This window comes from Otolemur garnettii, unplaced genomic scaffold (assembly GCF_000181295.1).
Source record: "Otolemur garnettii isolate 467f Iridium unplaced genomic scaffold, OtoGar3 scaffold00046, whole genome shotgun sequence".
Lineage (NCBI taxonomy): Eukaryota > Metazoa > Chordata > Mammalia > Primates > Galagidae > Otolemur > Otolemur garnettii.
In genome coordinates, this window is record NW_003852441.1 from 4307357 (window position 1) to 4325755 (window position 18399).

Genomic DNA, 18399 nt, shown 5'->3' on the forward strand with positions numbered 1-18399 from the left:
CATATTTGGGGTTCCAGCCCCAACTTCAGGAGTCAGAAACTCTTGCAGCTAGGGCTCAGTTGTCCGAGTCTGACTCCGCTGCTGCCCACATTTGCAAAACACATGCTAGAACATTTCTTCATTTTTAAAATTATGTAGTTCTATTTTTTTCAATAAATTAAAATGAGAAAATCCCCACAGCAATTCCCACTAAAGCCTCATCTTTAACCTTTAAAATATATTTAATTAAAAAATACCCACACAACTGTGACATAAATCAGACTATAATTTTAATTAAAAATATTGGCTAATAATTCACTTGGCTGACACGTTTTGGAAATGTCTAACTAATTTATTGTCAATGCCTCTTTAAATTCTGTCAAAAGGCTTTGATTGTATATTTATAACATCATAAGCATTTCCTTCCTACTGCAAATGCCTATGTTTTATTTACTGGCTCTCCTTTTAGCTATTTTTACTATTTTTGAATGATTTATGCCTTATCAACATAATATTATGTTTCAAGTACATTCAGAGTAAGAGATTTGGAAAGGTCTATCATAAACTTTTACCCATACGATTGAGACTTGGAAATTACAAGCAGCTAAAACAAACAAACAACAATGTGAGTGAATTTGCTTGGTATAAGTTGTGAATGGACACATTTTAATATTTTTTTTGCTTGAAAATTATTTTCCTAGCAAATTAAAATTAAATAACTAGTTATAAAATGATAAACATTACACAGTGAATGTTCAGATATACTATTAGCTTCCCTTTCTAAAGCAAAACAGTATAATTTACTATTCTTTATAGAAAGACAAATATTGGGATAGACATCCAGAAATAATAACTATTAAACTATATTCTTCAATTTATAATTCCAGTACTCACTGAGATGTTTTGTGTCATATTTTAGTTTCCCCCTAAATGAAACTAAAGGAAATGTTTATTGTGATAATAGTTTAATAAATGTTATGATTTAAATAAAAGTGAGCCTTCTCTTAAAAACTATTAGTTAACCTCTTTGCTATAAATAATATCCAAATTGACATAAGTTAAAATTTTTGAGCTTTGTGGTTGCTATCAATGGATTTCTTTATAATTCCTTAATACATACTAGCATGAACGTAGACATTGAAATATCAAGAATAATTTCCTTGGGAGAGTGATTGGTGGGATCACGCCTATGGTTCATCCTATAAAGGTACATGTAAATCTCTCTAAATGTAGAATATAAATGTCTTAACACAATAACTAAGACAAAGACATGAAGGCTATGTTAACCAGTTGGATGAAAGTATTTTAAATTGTATACAGAAACAGCACACTGTAACCCATGATAGTATTAATGTACACTGCTATGATTTAATAATAAAAAAAAAAGAATAACTTCCTCTATATCAAGAACCGACCTCTAGGCTCAGCACTGTAGCACACTGCTTATGGCACCAGCCGCAAGCACCAAGGCTGGCGGGTTCCAGCCTGGCCCAGGCCTTCTAAACAACAATGACAACTGCAACAAGAAAATAGTGGGGTGTTGTGGCAGGTGCCTGTGGTCCTAGCTACTTGGGAAGTTGAGGCAAGAGAATCACTTAAGCCCTAGAGTTTGAGGTTGCTGTGAGCTGTGATGCTATAGCACTCTACCAAGGGTGACATAATAAGACTCTGTCTTAATAAAAAAAATAAAATAAAATAACTGACCTCTTAGGGGTTCTGCGAAGAATTATATTCATAAAAATTCAGTTTGATTATTTCCAGAGCTTCTGTGAATTTTGACAAAACTACACAGTCCTTTAGCTGGTATCCCTCTATAAGGGATAATACCACTTTATATTTGTATAATATTTTAGTTTTCAAGAGTCTCTCACACAGATCCTGAACAACCCCAGGAGATCAGAGAAGCAGGCTATTACTATTCCTTTTTCCCATGTTTCTACAAATTCTGGGTACCCGACACAGAGCTTGCTCTCTTTAGGACACTCCATCAGTTCCTCCTGATTGAGCTAATCCTTCCATTTGTCCAGGGTTCTTTTCTTCTCTCCTGAGACCCGAGGAAAGCTGGGAAGTGTTCTGAACACTTTAGAACCATATCTGAGACCTTCAACTAAGTTTGACTAACTCACATCTCAGTCCATGTGAGAGGACTGAGATGAAAAAGCTGACTCCCTTCTTCAGTGTGGTGACTGCTCTTGGGGACCCTGGGAGAGGATGTTCTAATTCTTAGAATTTTTATTACACCAAGACATTCTATCCAAGTCAGCAGTGGCTCCTTAATGCTTCATGAAATGTAAATTCTGGGACAGACAGCACTGACTCCATTGCCAATTTATTCATTCTTTGGACGTCCCCAGTGAGATAGCAGCAGACCTCAGTCATGGCTGCTTCTGTGTAACCTACCCTGCCTACGTGTAAACATTAAACATGTGGTCTTTGACTGACTGATAGAAAATCCTAAGGAAAATGGGAACTCTCGAACTTAGTTAAAGGTCTCAGATACAGTTCTAAAGTGTTCAGAACACTTCCCAGCTTTCCTCCGGTCTCATGAGAGAAGAAAAGAACCCTGGACAAATGGAAGGATTAGACTGATGGGGTGTCCTGAAGAAAGCAAGCTCTGAGTAGGGTACCCAGAATCTGTAGAAACCTGGCAAGGAAATTGAAAAGGTGCAGCCTTAGACTTCATAGTCAGTGAGTGAAGGTGTTTGCATTAGGCATTTCCCCAACCATCAAACTGCTAACCCAAGTCCAGCCACACCCACTTGCTGTGTGTCTCACCCAAATCACTCTCTGGGAGTCTCTGAGTCTTCTATTTAATATGGGCACAAGACCCGGGGGACCCAGAGGGGTGTAGAAGCCCTGCCTGTGGGAGCCAACTGCACCCACCTCTGCCCAACTTAGCCTTCAGCGATGTCATGTTGGTGACTTAAAATTGGTCATGCAGGAGTGTTTACACCATTGAAACTGGCAAAAACTACAAAGCAGAGCTTCTTGATATAAATCTACGTGGAGAGCTGGTTACTAAACATTGAGCAGCACTGAGACTATCAATCCCTCCACAATTGTTGACAGCATTAATTGAAACTAGTTCTGTCACTGGCTGGGACCCTCAAGGGATCCAAGCCAAGGGAAGTGCTCATTTTCATGATTAGATGCTGTGGCAATAGTCATAATCCCTTCTTCTCTCATTATGTAGACTCAGGGTCAGACCCTAATTCCATTTCTGACTTTAGGCAAATTTACTTTTCCTCTGTTTACCTGAAGTCTCCCTTGTTCCAGAGGGACAAGAGACAACAGTTCCTTGGCTGTCCTGAAATCTTTTCTCTACAGTAATTTTAACAAGAGCACCAGCCATAAGAGCACACTCTAAATTAAAAAAAAAACAAACAGAAAAAAAACTATCCCATGGCTTTACTCAGCCTATTTGGACCTGACACTCCAGTTTCTGGTTTTTGGCTTTTCAACCAATGGTTACCATTAAAGCAACTCTCATCAGACAGCTGGGAACTTCCCCCGGGTATTTCCTGGAGTTTGTCCTCATTTAAATTTAAATGATTCCTGTTCCAAAGTGACTGAGATAAACTAGAAGAGCTGAGAGGCTCTCTCTTTCCTTCCAAATTAGGTAAAGGAAATTCATGGACTCCCCAGAAAATCCCTAGGAGCCAGATTATGAACTATAGAGCCCTGAAATGTTTCCTCCAAATTTCCAGAAATTAAAGATTTCCTGGCATGTCAGAGCTGGAAGGGCCCTGTAGGGGGATCTCATACAGGGAGAGACCTCTCCTTTAATAAGGGAGGAAAGGGAGGCCCAACACCTGTCACCTGCCCAAGGGGGCACAGTTGGCTATATGAGGGAGCAGAAGGGACTTGGGTCTCTTCCCACTGCACCATGGTGTGGAGGATGCTAATCCATTTTTCAAACTCAAGAGTATCAACATCAAAGCAAATTCTGTCTGACCTCAGGGGTTATCTTTTGTAAACATCTACTAATTGGTTTTGCCAACCTGAGACCTTTATGGTCTTTCCATCTAATTTCCCTTGTTCAGTGCACTTCTTCCTCTATAAAAATATCCATCTTTCCTCCCTGTCACATAGATACTCTCTCATGGCACCTCCTTTCAGCTGCTCCCTCTTCAGAGGCTGTAAAGCTGTCAGCTCCCCCACTGACAAAAGCCAGATCGTAGCTGTCTGTCAGCTCTTCCAAATGGGGTGATGTGTGAATGTCCCAAAGACTGGCTGTCTCTGGAAGCTGATGGACCAAAGATGGAGGCTGGGCGTGGAATCTGCTGGTCTCCTGGAGCAGGGACCCTGCCCAAAGGAAGGACCCCAGACTCAGTCCCACCACCTGTGCTTGTGTCCAGTGGTCCAGCAGTGGTCCAGAAGGCAACTGCTAATGAGTTCTCGGCAACCTTCCAGGAATTTTTGAAACAAGATTGGGCAGTGCTTTTCTATTATGAAATGATTTTATGTTAATACAAAACTGCTCATTTTTCAAGAAATCAACATTAGGCTAAATCTCATCCCATTCCTATTAGTGAGTTTATTTTACTTTCTTTGGATGAGTAACACTAATTTTGAGAATAATTAAAGCAATGTGGTATTGACTCATGTGCAAGGGTGATGCTTTATGTGAGGATGGGATGTTGGTATGATTTTGTTTCTTTAATAGAAAAAGACTGAACATAACCAACTATACTTCTTTTTTGTCCCTTTTGAATCCCCACATGATATTACAAATATACTTGAAGCCAGTAGTTCTCCAACTGGAGCATGTCTTAGACTCACATGGAGGGGTGTTAACACTAAGATCTGCTGGGTCTCAACCCCAGATTTTCTGGTTAGTAGATCTGGGTTGGTTGGAGCCTAAAAATCTAACATGGTCTCAGGTGATCTGATGACCACACTGCTCTAAAGTGCAGGAGCTAATTTAACGAGTCCATGTGCAGGACACACAACACAGTGGTGCCTGATTTCTGCACAGGCAGTGTGCACTTCTGAATATGGATGAGGGCTGTGGCCATGTGTGAATTTTAAAGAGTAATTCATAGCCCAGCATTGGCCTGGGACAGGCAGCATGATCTGTCAGGGTGAGAATCATGTGTCAGAGAAGAGCTGTCATCTGTGAAGATTCCACAGCAAGAGTAACATATACGTATTGAGCATCATTTAGTTTCTACTTAAAGGAGTGTCTGTCAAGGAGGGGAGACCTGGCTCTGAATTTGTCAGGAAATCTATGCTACTTCAATTTTTCAGCATGAAAGAATAGAAATCAATGTTACTTAAATTATGAGTCACATCTTATAGTAGAACATTTGTGGTTTCAGAATCAAAAGACTAGAGATTACATATTAGTTCCACCACTTACCAGCCATGTGGCTCACTTTTTCTCTGTAAGTCATGTTGTGCAAAAAGGGGAAACTCATAATCAGTCAACATAGTTGATAGGAGGGCTGGCAACTAAATGTATATAAAGTTCATGCAGAAGGGATAGATTCAATATGAACCTCTGAAGACTTAGCATATGTGCTGGGGTCATGAGCAGCAAAGGAAGTGGTGGTAGGTGTGCAGCCTCTTCTGAATCTCAGACTTTCTGCTCTGCTATGGACCTTTTGGCACTGCTAAGCCAAAGAGGACCTACCCATACAACATGTAGCTTGTGGGTGAGAAAGACCATATATCACATACTCTGAAGTGGTCTTTATAGTCCAACTACAAACATGCACTCTCTTGAGGGAGATACACCAACACATGCACACTCCAAAGCAAAACAAAACAAACCTACCATCTTTCATTTCTATACCTTCCCCTATGGCTCCTTCTTCAATAATCCAATCATTGTTAATAATCATCTCTTACCTTTTTGTTTCTATCAAATGAGCCAAGCCTATGACTTTATCATGACTTTTCATTGTCTCTCAGGCAACTCACATCTTGAAAAGTTCATGCTTAGGCTGGTAAATCATAAGCATGGCAGTCATCCTCCCCCTCTTCTCCAGGGGGTTTCTCTGAAACAGTTTGTATACACAGCACATGGATTTTACCTTCTCAAACTGGTGGAAGAATGGGGATCTGGAAATAACTCTACTCTTAATTAAGTACTATCTGAAAATGTTGTGGTATTAAATACACAGAATAAATATCAGTGGCCCCAGACTTGGAAGACATAGCAGAGAATGTCTCATTGCTGAAAATGTCACAACTAGGAAACACAGGATGCATATAGGACTTCCTTAAATCCTGTCTGCTACCAGGATGAGGCTGGGCAACAGGGACTAAATGAGAAAATGCCCAAATGCCTGCTTCATAACAATGTAGAACTTCCCCATAACCATTAAGACAAATCTTCTGAGATATACAACTTTACTGCAAGCAAGGAAGAGAGTTCACTAACATGAATCATCCATCCTCTGAGAGCAAAATAAAGTCTGCATTAGTTATCTGTTTATGCATAACTAATTACCCACAAATTTAGCAGATCAAGATAACAATGAACATTTAAGGTTTCTGAGGGACTATAAAACAGTGAATGGTTTGGGTATACATCTGTCATGAATTGCAAACTGTTGACCAGGACCACACACACAGGGAGATTGGACTGGGGATGGAGGATTCTCTTCCTGAATAATTAGCTCAAATGGCTGGAGACAGGAGGCCTTAGTTTCTTACTTGTTGTTGGTAGAAGACCTCAGTCTCTTGCCATGGGGTTCTCTCCATAAGGTAGCTTGGTTTTCCTCATGTGATTTGGATTCCTCTAAATCCAAATTATCCAAGACAACAAAACAGAAGATGCAAAACCTTTGGCTCACTGACTTTTTTTGCAATATTCTATTAGTTACATGTACCAGTCCTATTTAACTATTCAGTGTGAGAGGGCACTACAGAAGACAGAACGTGGAGATAATTTGAAAACATTTTGAGGCTGGAGGCATAGTTAGGAGAATTATTTCTGAGAAAATAGCAATAATTAAGCAATCTCTTACAATAGCTTATTCTCTGGCTCTATCTTATTCTTCTATAAGTTATGGTCCCCAAAGATCTAGATCAATACACAAGCAAGTAAAAACTAAAAACTGGCCAACCCAACAGATATGGTGTGATGCTGTATATGAGGTTACACATTTAATGCTTCATACCTCACTGCTAAATATCACTACTGTCACCTTAGAAGTATTCCCCTTGGGAAGCTCTGCACTGATGCCAGTGCCTAGTCCACCTTTCAAAGCAATTTTGGAACTATTTTTCTGGAACAGCCACCAGAGTTATTATTAGAGTATGTATAATTGGTATCCCAGAAAGCAAAGAGAGAGAAGGTGGCAAAAGAAATATGTGAAGAGATGAAGGATAATGATTTCTAAAATATGTGAAAGACGGCAAACTGTAGGTCCAAAAATATCTCAAAAAATACATAGTACAATAAACATAAAGCAAAACACAAGTCAACACATAGCCAAACTATTGAAAACTATACGGAAAGAAAATAAGGAAGAAAATCTTGTAGGCAGCTGAGGAGGGGTAGAATTACACACAAAGGAATGAAGATGAGATTTACAGCAGACTTCTCATCAAAAAGTATGGAGGAAACAAGATGACAATGGAGCAACATCATCATGTTATAAAGGAAATAAACACCAACCCAGAGTTCACCACATATAACATTCAGATATAAAGGTTGAAAATGAATGAAATAAGGACATATTTTTAAGACAACCAAAACCAAAAGGAATTTATTATATCATAAGAAATCAATAAATTTATCAGGCAAAAGGAAGCAAAAGTATAGAAACTTAGCCCATATGAAAAAATGAAAAGTGTTGAAAATGTTAAAAGTGAAGGTAACTGTAAAGGACATTTACTCTTAGTTGTACTTATTTTAAAAATAACTATGAAGACAAAAACAATAGCCAAATATAGTTTCTGATGACCATTTAAACTGAAATTAACAATAAAAATGTAAGCAATCTTTAATGTATTTGAATCCTTAAAAATAACAATAAAATGAGAGAGTGTACTGTGCTCTGAAAAACAGTGATGACACTATATATTTAAGCTTGAGGAATATGATGGTACTTTCAAAGGAAATTAGCAGTTTTCAATGCATAGAAGATACTATTGAAAGTTGATGGGTGATACATATAACTCAAGTACTCAAAGTGAAATAAAAAATGAAAAACAGACTAAATCCCACAAGTAGAGGAAATAAAATAATAAACATAGCATACATTAATGAAATAAAAATAGAAAACAGAAAAAAAATGAAGAGCATCAATAAACACAAAAGGTATAGTGAACAAAAAGTAAATACATTTCTGAAAAACTTATTTTGAAAAGGTGAATGCATTACTGTAGCTTCACAATATATGTAAAAGTCAGAAAGTATGATGTCTCCAACTTCATTATTCTTCCTCAAAAATTGCTCTAGTAAGGATGTTTTGTGATTCTATATGAATTTTAGAATTTTTTTTTCTATTTCTGTAAGAAATACCTTTTTTGATAGGCATTGCACTGTTCCGCAGCATCGAATATGTCGGTGGCTTTGGGCTGTATGGACACTTTAACAATAATAATTCTTCTAATCCATAAACAGAGCACGTATTTCCACTTATTTGTATGTGATTTAATTTCTTCATCTTTTGTAGTTTTTGGCCAATGAGTCTTTCACCTCCTTAGCTCTAAGGGTTTTATTCTTGTTGGTGCTATTTGTAAATGGTATTCCTTTCTTAATTTTCTCATTTAAATAGTATATTATTGGGGTATAGAAATGCAACCGATAACTGTAGGTTGACTTTGCACCGTGTTTTTAAGGAATCTTGAGAATTTTTAGTTTCAAGCAATGAAGCAATGAAAGTTTATTTTCTTTTCTTCCAAACCTAATTTGTTGAGAGTTTTTATCATGGAAGGCTATGGAATTTTGTCAAATGCTTTTTCTGAATATATGAGGAAATTCATGCAATTTCTTTCATCTCTTACTGTGGTATATAAAATTGATTAATTTGTGCATAATTGTGCATAATTTGAACCATCCTTCCATCCTAAGGATAAATTCCAGTATGGTACTGGCATAAAAATAGACATATAGAGATAGAACAGAAGCTCTAGAATAAAGCCATGTATACACAGTCTACTGATCTTCTAGTCAAGTGCCAAGAATACACAATAGGAAGATGATAAGCTCTTCAACAAATGGTGTTGACAAAACTATTCCCATCCCCACCCAAAAAAAAGAAGAGGAGGAGGAGAAAGAGAAGAAGAAGAAATCAGACCCTTTTATTTAACTACATACAAAAATTAGCACAAACGGATTAATATTTTAATTAAAAATCTGAAGCCATAAGACTCTTAGAAGAAAAGAGGGGACATGCTTCTTGACATTGGTTTCTGTAATACCTTTTGAATATGATACCAAAAGCACAGGTACTGAAAGCAAAAATATATGTCAGACTACATCAAACTGAAAATCTTCAGTACAAAAAAAAGAATCTGGTGGCACCTGTGGCTCAATGGGTAGGGTGCTGGCGCTATATACCGAGGGTGGCGGGTTCAAACCTCACCCCTTCCAAACTGGAAAAATAGCTGGGCATTGTGGTGGGCGCCTGTAGTCGCAGCTACTCGGGAGGCTGAGGCAAGAAAATTGCCTAAGCCTGGGAGTTGGAGGCTGCTGTGAGCTGTGATTCTACAGCATTCTCTACCAAGGGTGACAAAGTGAGATGCTGTTTCTACCAAAAAAAAAAAAAAACCCCAAGAAACAATCAACAGAATAAAAGCAACCTATGAAATGGAAACAAATATTTGCAAACAATCTATCTGGTAAGGGGTAAAGAGGAAAAGATACATCAAACTAAAAAGCAAAACAATTCATTTTGTGAGGCTATAATAATGAGAGCAAAATCTAGATACTATTAAGAGGAAATTACAGGCCACCTTTCCTTCTTATCATAGATCTAAAATTCCTAAATATAATTAATTTCAACAATCTATTTAGAAAATGTGTCCTGACCTATAGGAAGAATCTCAAGAGTGTAAGCATTTAATATTTTGTTAACAATGTATCAGTGTAATTTAGCTTACTATGAAAGTAAATGAGAAAAAGAATGTATGTTCCTTCAAACAGATTCATCAAAAGCATTTGTAAAATTAAATATACATTACTGAATGAAAATTTAGCCAAGTAGGACTATTTGGCTATATTTAAAGTGACAAAAATATTTATTAAAATTGCTCAGCAAACATATTATTTAAAAGGAGTCATTATTAACATTTCTATTCAGTACCATAGAAGAAATCCTAGCTAAAGTGTTAAGACAAGAAAAATAAATATAAATCAAAAGGATTGATATGAACAGAAAAACAGTGTGCTCATTTATAGACAACATGATTATTTGCAGTGAGGATCCAAAATATTGTATGAGGAATATATTATATTCCATTATATTCAATATGAAAATTTAGCAAGGTTTTGACAGCCAAGGGCAGCATTTAAAATAACAAGAATATAGAGCATTAACAATAAGAGAAGAAGAAGGAAGAGGAGGAGGAGAAAAAGAAGAAATTGCATTCTCATATGCTAGAAATAAGAATATTCAAAATAGAATAGAAAAATTTGTTCTATTTTAGTTCTAAAAACACAAACTACAAACTATTGGTAATTTTATGAAAGAGTTATAGAAAATTCATGGTGAAACTGAAAAAAATAAGGATAATAAGGATGAACCATGCAAAATTTTCAACATATGACTTTTTTCAAAAATCGTCCTATGAATTTGATACAATTAAAGCCAAAATTATGATTATGTTTTTCGTGAGTATTGAATAATAGGCAAATGACCATGAAAAGACGTCTATTCTCATAGAAATCAGAGAAATACAAATTAATATTACACACTATCTTATATATTTCAAGTGTACAGATTTAAATATTCTGATAAAATTGAGGGTTTGGATAAAGAACAATTTTCATACTGTTTCTGGGAGTGTAAATAGGTCCAACACATTTGAATGACAGAAATGTCAAAAATATGCAAGTCCTAAAATCCAACAATCTTGATTATAAGCTACCTATTCTAAAGAACCTCTAACCTTCACGAATAAGAAAAGTGTGTGAAGATGCTCATGGCAACATTTTTTTCTATTTTAAACAATCTTTTTACTACCACACAATCAAATATCTATAAGGCAGATACATTAAATAAGGCAACATCCTGAGTGAGCTGGAAATAGCATATTCTGTCTGAAGAGACAGATAGAATAATTGAATTGAATTGAGTTTTTCTCTTATGTGGGTGCGTATTAAATCATCTACTGGCTTCATATTAGTATTGAGTATATTGGAAACTTGCTTTTCCACTCTTATAATACTTTACTAAGAAGAATGTTCCATCCAGATTAATACCAAAGATATAAAGTAACCATATTTTTATGGCTGAATACTATTCCATAGAAATGCAAATCTAAACCATTCTGAGATATCATCTAGCTCAAGTGAGAATGGCCCATATCACAAAATCCCACAGTTGCAGATTTGGTGTGGATGTGGAGAGAAGGGGACACTTCTACACTGCTCTGTTGGACTGCAAATTAACACAACCTCTGGAAAGAAGTATGGAGAATCCTCAAAGAACTCAAAATAGACCTTCCATTTGATCCTACAATCCCATTACTAGGTATCTACCCAAGAGAAAAAGAAACATTTTATTATAAGAACATTTGCACTAGATTGTTTATCACAGCTCAATTTACAAGTGCCAAAATGTGGAAACAACCTAAATGCCCATCAACCCAGGAATGGATTAATACACTGTGGTATATGTATGCTATGGAATACTACTCAAGGAAGTATTTTGTCCCAGCAAAAGCATAAAGAGGGATGAAAAGGGGGACAGGGGAGGGGAGATGAAGAAGAAGAAGATCTTCATTAGAAACATAGATAAATAAACATCACCCTCCCATATCATGGGATATCATGTAGAAATTGAACTGGGCCTACCAGAAGATAAATAAAAGCAAAATATGCTGTGAATAACAAGGTAAACTATATACATGATGTTGCTTCCATAAAATGTGGAACTATAAAGCAATAGCAAACATTGTTTCTCAATTCATGCATGGAATGGAAATAAAAAGGCATGCGGGAAATAATGCACATCAACAAGAGAAGAGTGTGGTGTCTGAGAATGGCAAGCAGTAGAAGCATCAAGGGCATTATGTCAGTCTTTAATGCTTTGTTTTTTATTTTTTATTAAATCATAACTTTGTACATTAATGCATTTATGGGGTATAATATGCTGATTTTATATACAATTTGGAGTGCTTACATCAAACGGGTTAACATAGCCTTCACCTCACTTACTTAATTTTTGTGTTAAGACATTTATACTCTACTCTTTTTTTTTTTTTTTGGAGATAGAGCCTCAAGCTGTCCCCCTGGGTAGAGTGCCGTGGCATCACAGCTCACAGCAACCTCCAACTCCTAGGCTCAAGCGAGTCTCCTGCCTCAGCCTCCCAAGTAGCTGGGGCCACAGGTGCCCACCACAATGCCCAGCTATTTTTTGGTTGCAGCCATCATTGTTGTTTGGTGGGGCCAGGCTGGATTCGAACCCGCCACCTTAAGTGTATGTGGCTGATGCCTTAGACACTTGAACCACAGGTGCCAAGCCTATACTCTACTCTAAATAGATTTGACATCTACCCTTGAATTATGCACAATAGGTGAGGCCCCACCAATTACCCTCCCTCCACCTGGCTTCCCCCTCTCCTCCCCTTCCCCTCCTCTTCTCTCCTTCATTCTGGGCTATAGTTGTATTTTATCATTCATAAGAAAGTGTGTGTGATTATATATTGGTTTCATAATAGTACTGAGTATATTGGATACTTTTTTTTCATTCTTGAGATACTTTACTAAGAAGAATATGTTCCAGCTCCATTCATGTAAACATGAAAAGAGGTAAACACTCCATCTTTTTAAGGCTGCATAATATTCCAACTGAAGCAACACCAAAAATATATTACTGGGATTTGATCAAACTGAAAAGCTACTGAACAGCCAAGTACACAGTAAGTAAAGCAAACAGTCAGCCCTCAGAATGAGAGAAGGTAGTTGCAGGTTATGTTTCTGACAAAGGTTTGATAGCTTAGCTAGAATCCACAGAGAACTTAAACTAATTAATAATAAAAGAACAAGTGATCCTATTTCTATGTGGGAAAGAGACTTGAACAGAAGCTTCTCTGAAGAAGACAGGCACATAGCCTACAAACACACGAAAAACTGCTCATCATCTTTAATCATGAGAGAAATGCAAATCAAAACCACTTTGAGATATCATCTACCTCCAGTAAAATTAGCCCACATCACAAAATCCTAAAACTATAGATGTTGGCATGGATTTGGAGAGAAGGGAACAATTCTGCACTGTTGGTGAGAATGCAAGCTAATGCTTTGTTTTTAAAGAGCTGAGGCAAAATGTTTACATTCTTTCAATCTATATGGTAGGCCCTAGGTGTTACATTCTTTTCATTCTTTTTTTTGTTTTGTTTTTCTTTTTGACACACAGTCTCACTCTGTTGCTTGGGCTAGAATGCTGTGGCATCATCAGAGCTTTCTGCAACATCAAACTCCTGGATTCAAGCAATCCTCCTGCCTCAGCCTCCTGAGTAGCTGAGACTACAGGGACCCCCCATGACACTTGGTGATGTTTCTATTTTTGTCAGTGACAGAGTCTTGTTCTTGCTCACGCTGGTTTCAAACTCCTGAGCTCAAGAAAGTGATCCTCCTTCCTTGGCCTCCCAGAGTGTTAGGATTATAAGCAGGAGCCACTGCACCCAGCAGGCACATTCTTTTCTTTTCTTTTTTATAGCAAAAAACTCTTTACAAGAGAACTTTTTGGGGAGGGAGGAGGGGAGACAAAGTCTGACTTTGTTGCCCTCAGTAGAGCAGTAGAGTGCTGTGGCATCCCAGCTCACACCAACCTCCAACTCTTGGGCTTACGGGATTCTTTTGTCTCAGCCTCCCAAATAGCTTGGGAGTACAGGCGCCCACCACAACACAGGGCTATTTTTTGGCTGCAGTTGTCATTGTTGTTTAGCAGGCCTGGGCTGGGCTGGGCACATTCTTTCCTATCCATCTTTGTGCTTGAAATATTTCAGTATTGTGCTCGGCTGCATAATGACACCTCTAAAGATGCTCATGTCCTAAGTCCTGGAACCTGTGACTATGTTAATTTACATCACGAAAAGGGCTTTGTAGATGTGATCAAATTAAGAATGTTGAGATGGGGAGTTTATCCTGGATTATTTGGGTGGATCCACTGTAATTTCTAAAGTCCTTATTATGGAAAGAAAATGGAAGGAGAATCAGAGTCAGAAGATAAATGAGGACAGAAGCAGAGGTTCCAGTTATAGGGTCATTATGAAAGTTTTGAGATAACACACCAAAAAAATCAAGAAATGTAAAATCCCCGTAGAGGGAAACAAATGAAATCTGAGCAATACAGATAAGCTGACCGAGTGGAGTAAACTTGCACCATGAACCAGAAAGGACACTGTCAACTACGTTTCTTGGAAGTAAAAATAATGGGCCTTTATTGTCTCAAAACTTTTAGGGTAATTTATGTTTATAGGCAGCCTCTAGAAGTTGGAAAATGCAAGGAAGTGGATTCCTTTTAGATCCTTCAGAAGGAATATAGGCCTGTTAACACATTTTAGACTTCTGGCCTCCAAAACTGTAGGAGAATAAATTTGTGCTGCTTTAAGCCACTAAATTGTATTTGGACTTCATTACAGCAGCAATAGGAAACTAATACAGTCATTAAAACTGTGTTATGACCGTGACTAAAAGATAAAGAGTTGATAATAACATTGAAGAATATGCTAACCATTTAGAGAAAAAAAGAAATAATCTGAATCATTGCCTCATTCCTTAAACCAAAATAAATTCCAGATATATTAAAAACAACAAAAAAAAAGATTTTAAAAAACTATCAGCACAGAAGAAAAAATAGGACATTTAAAAAATCACCGGGATGTAATAAAGAAAGCTTTTTAACCACCATGCCTTCCTTAATTGCAAGCTAAAAGTTCCTTAGCTGGGGTGGGGGGAGGGGGAGGAGATTACTCAAATTGCATGTATAACAAGTAATGTTTATGAATGAAAAAATCACCACAAAGTCATAAGGTGATCAGCTCCGGCAAAGAATTTTTGCAACAAATATGAGTAACGGTGTAATCTTCTTGACATATAAAGAATTCTTACAAAACAATGAAAAATTATCAGCTGCTTACTAGAAAAAATTAGGCAGAATACATAAGTAGGAAGTTCATAAAGAAATAAAGACAAATAGCTGATAAACAGATGAAAAGATAACCAATGTCAGTCTCAGTAAGACATATTTAAAAAATTAACCCTAAAGAAACATCTATTTTGCATTTCAGATGCTGGCAAATGTTCAGAAAGCTTGCTAATAAGTGGTATATGAGCCAATATAAAGAACCAGTCACTCTCGCATGGTTGGTAAATTCTAACAAGTTTGGAGACCAGTTGGCAGCCCACATGCGCATAAGTTTAAAATGTGCGTGATTTCTGACTCGGCAACTCTGTGTTTCCTGATGAGCCTGAATGTAGTAGGACGGTGATCGCCACATTGCTTGTCTCAGCAAAACACAGGAGACCACCTGTGGCCCATTATTAGGAGACTGGGCAAATAAATTACATTATGCTTGCTTGTGGCTGTGCAAAACAGGAGGTTCATATTTATGAACTGATATACTTTTAAATCTCCAAATGTTTAAGCAAAATAATCAAGGTGTAGTAAGGCATATATGAACAAACTCCTTTTTGTATAAAAATAGATAATAAATTGGAAAATATTATGAAAAGCAATGACAAATATCTATATAGTAAGTGAAAAATAAGGCATTCATGTTTGACTGTCAATAGATCATAATACACGCTTGTTCCACTGTCTGAAGAAGCATTTCCAGAAGCTAAGTTGGTCACAATAGTAGTTAATTCTGGGGAAAGAGACTAAAGAAATCTATAAACAAGAAAGACTTGTTTTCCTTTGTATATACTTTGTGTTCTGATTTTTCTTTCTAAATGCAATATTAATTTTTAATTAAAAGCAGTTCATCAAAGAAACCCATATGGAATAAGGAGTCATTGAGATTTTTTAAGATTAGGAATGAGTCATAGCCTCCTGAAGGCAGATATTATCTGTTATTAAAGCATCCTTTGTCTATCTTCTGTCTAGGAACTATGACTGCTTCTGTTATCTATGCACAGAAATTAGTATATTCAGCTGATCTCAACTGGCAAAACCACACACACACACACTCATATATGGCAAAAAAAAAAAAAAAAGGCTTCATAAGCATATCAAAACTTTTATTTGTTTTTGTTTATTTTCCCTATCAAAAAAAATTAGTGAGGTGATTGTCTCTGGTAAGTGCTTGAGTAATTATTATTTTTCTTTGTATTTTCATTTTCTCATTTTTTATAATTAGCTTTTATTACTTTTGTAAAAAGAGCATACAGTTTTCAGATTTCCTGATATACTTTTTATATATGTGTATATAAATAATGGCATATATATAATAACCTGCTATATGTGAAAAATACATAAAAAATGTATAAAGTGAAAGGAAATGCATGAGAAGTCTTACTAGTATATAGCTTTCTCTTTTGAAAATTTTTCTCCATTTTTCTATTATTCAAGTTTTTTCTATGATGAGAATTAGTGTTTTCTTTTCTTCTTTTTTTATTAAATCATAGCTGTGTACATTAATGCAATCATGGGGTACAATGTGCTGGTTTTATATACAGTTTGAAATGCTTTCATCAAACATAGCCTTCATGGCATTTTCTTAGTTATTGTGTTAATACATTTATATTCTACACCTAGTAAATTTCACATGTACCCTTGTAAGATGCACCATAAATGTGGTCACACCAAGTACTCTCCCTCCACCCATCCTCCCCCCCCCTTTCCCCTTAGATTTTAAATGCTAGGTATAAAAATGGGAAAATCTCTTTTTGTTTTAGATAAGAATTTTCAGATTCTTTCTTTTCTGCAATTAAAATAAATGAAAACTCTTTCCTATTTGGTAGAATCATTTTTTCAGAAAGGACAAGAAACATATGTTAAGTAAATAGATAACTTTTGCAAATTTCTTATAGGGAAATAGTCATTGGAAATAAAATACAAAAAATAATCTACTTTAAGGAGCACCTTTCCACTCTGAGCGATGGGGGGAGCAATGTTAGAGGGTTTTCTGCACCATGCCTTTCTGTTAATTGCAATTAAATACATGATTTGCTACACACCTAAAGAAAAGAGCACAGAACAACAGCTGTCTCTAATAGAAAACCAAACCTTCTTCTTTAATTTTATATATTTATTTATTTATTTATTTATTATGTGAGATAGAGTCTTGCTATCTCTGGGTGAGTATCCTGGCATCAGCATAGCTCACAGCAACCTCAAACTTCTGGGCTCAAGCAATCGTCTTGCCTCAGCCTCCTGAGTAGTTGGGGCTACAAGTGCCTGCCATGACACCTGCTATTTTTTTCTATTTTTAGTAGAGACAGGGTCTCGCTCTTGCCCAGGCTGGTCTCAAACTCATGAGATCAAGCAATCCACCTGCCTATGCTTCCAGAATGCTAGGATTAGAGGTGTGAGCTACTGCACCCTGCAAAGCCAAACCTTCTGGATTCTCACGGGAGATGATCCCAAAGAAAGGTCTAAAAGGGCATAGAGCAGGTGAGAGAGAAAGCACGAAAACTTAGCTTTTCTAAACCCAAGTGATGGGAAGAGTAGTACTGATTTCATATTTTTGAGATGGGGGAAAGAGAGAGAGAGAGAGAGGCCGTAGTTAGACAAAGCATAATGCAATGAGAGTTAAGATACGGGAGAAGAAGATGCTAGCCTATACTCAGATGTGTGTATTTCTCTAAGCTTGGTTTAGTAGCATATCTGCAAAGTGACATCACGGTTAAGGTGCTTTACAAACCTCAGTGTTTTTGTGCAAAGTGCCTGCCAACGCAGCATCACTGCAAGTTTGTTCAGAACCACATTAACATCTGTTGATTTTCCCAACTTCACTGACTCACTTGTCAACCACATGAATATTGTATCCAAATGAGAACAGAGGAAAAGGCACAAGCACAGACAAAACAGAGGCTGTAGAAGGCATTTGAAATTTTATGAAAGTTCATATCTTCAGAGAAAATGGGGCAGATTATACCATTTTGGGCAAATATATTTTTTACTATGCAAAATGGAAAAGAACAAAGAGTAATGTAACAAGGACTTATGAGATCCCAATTGCTCAAAGTCAGTGTGTCAACAGTTTGTCATATTTGCTTCATGTTATTACTTTTAAGAAATAAAGTATTATAAATCAAGTGGAGGCACACATTGTACTCCTCTCCTGCAC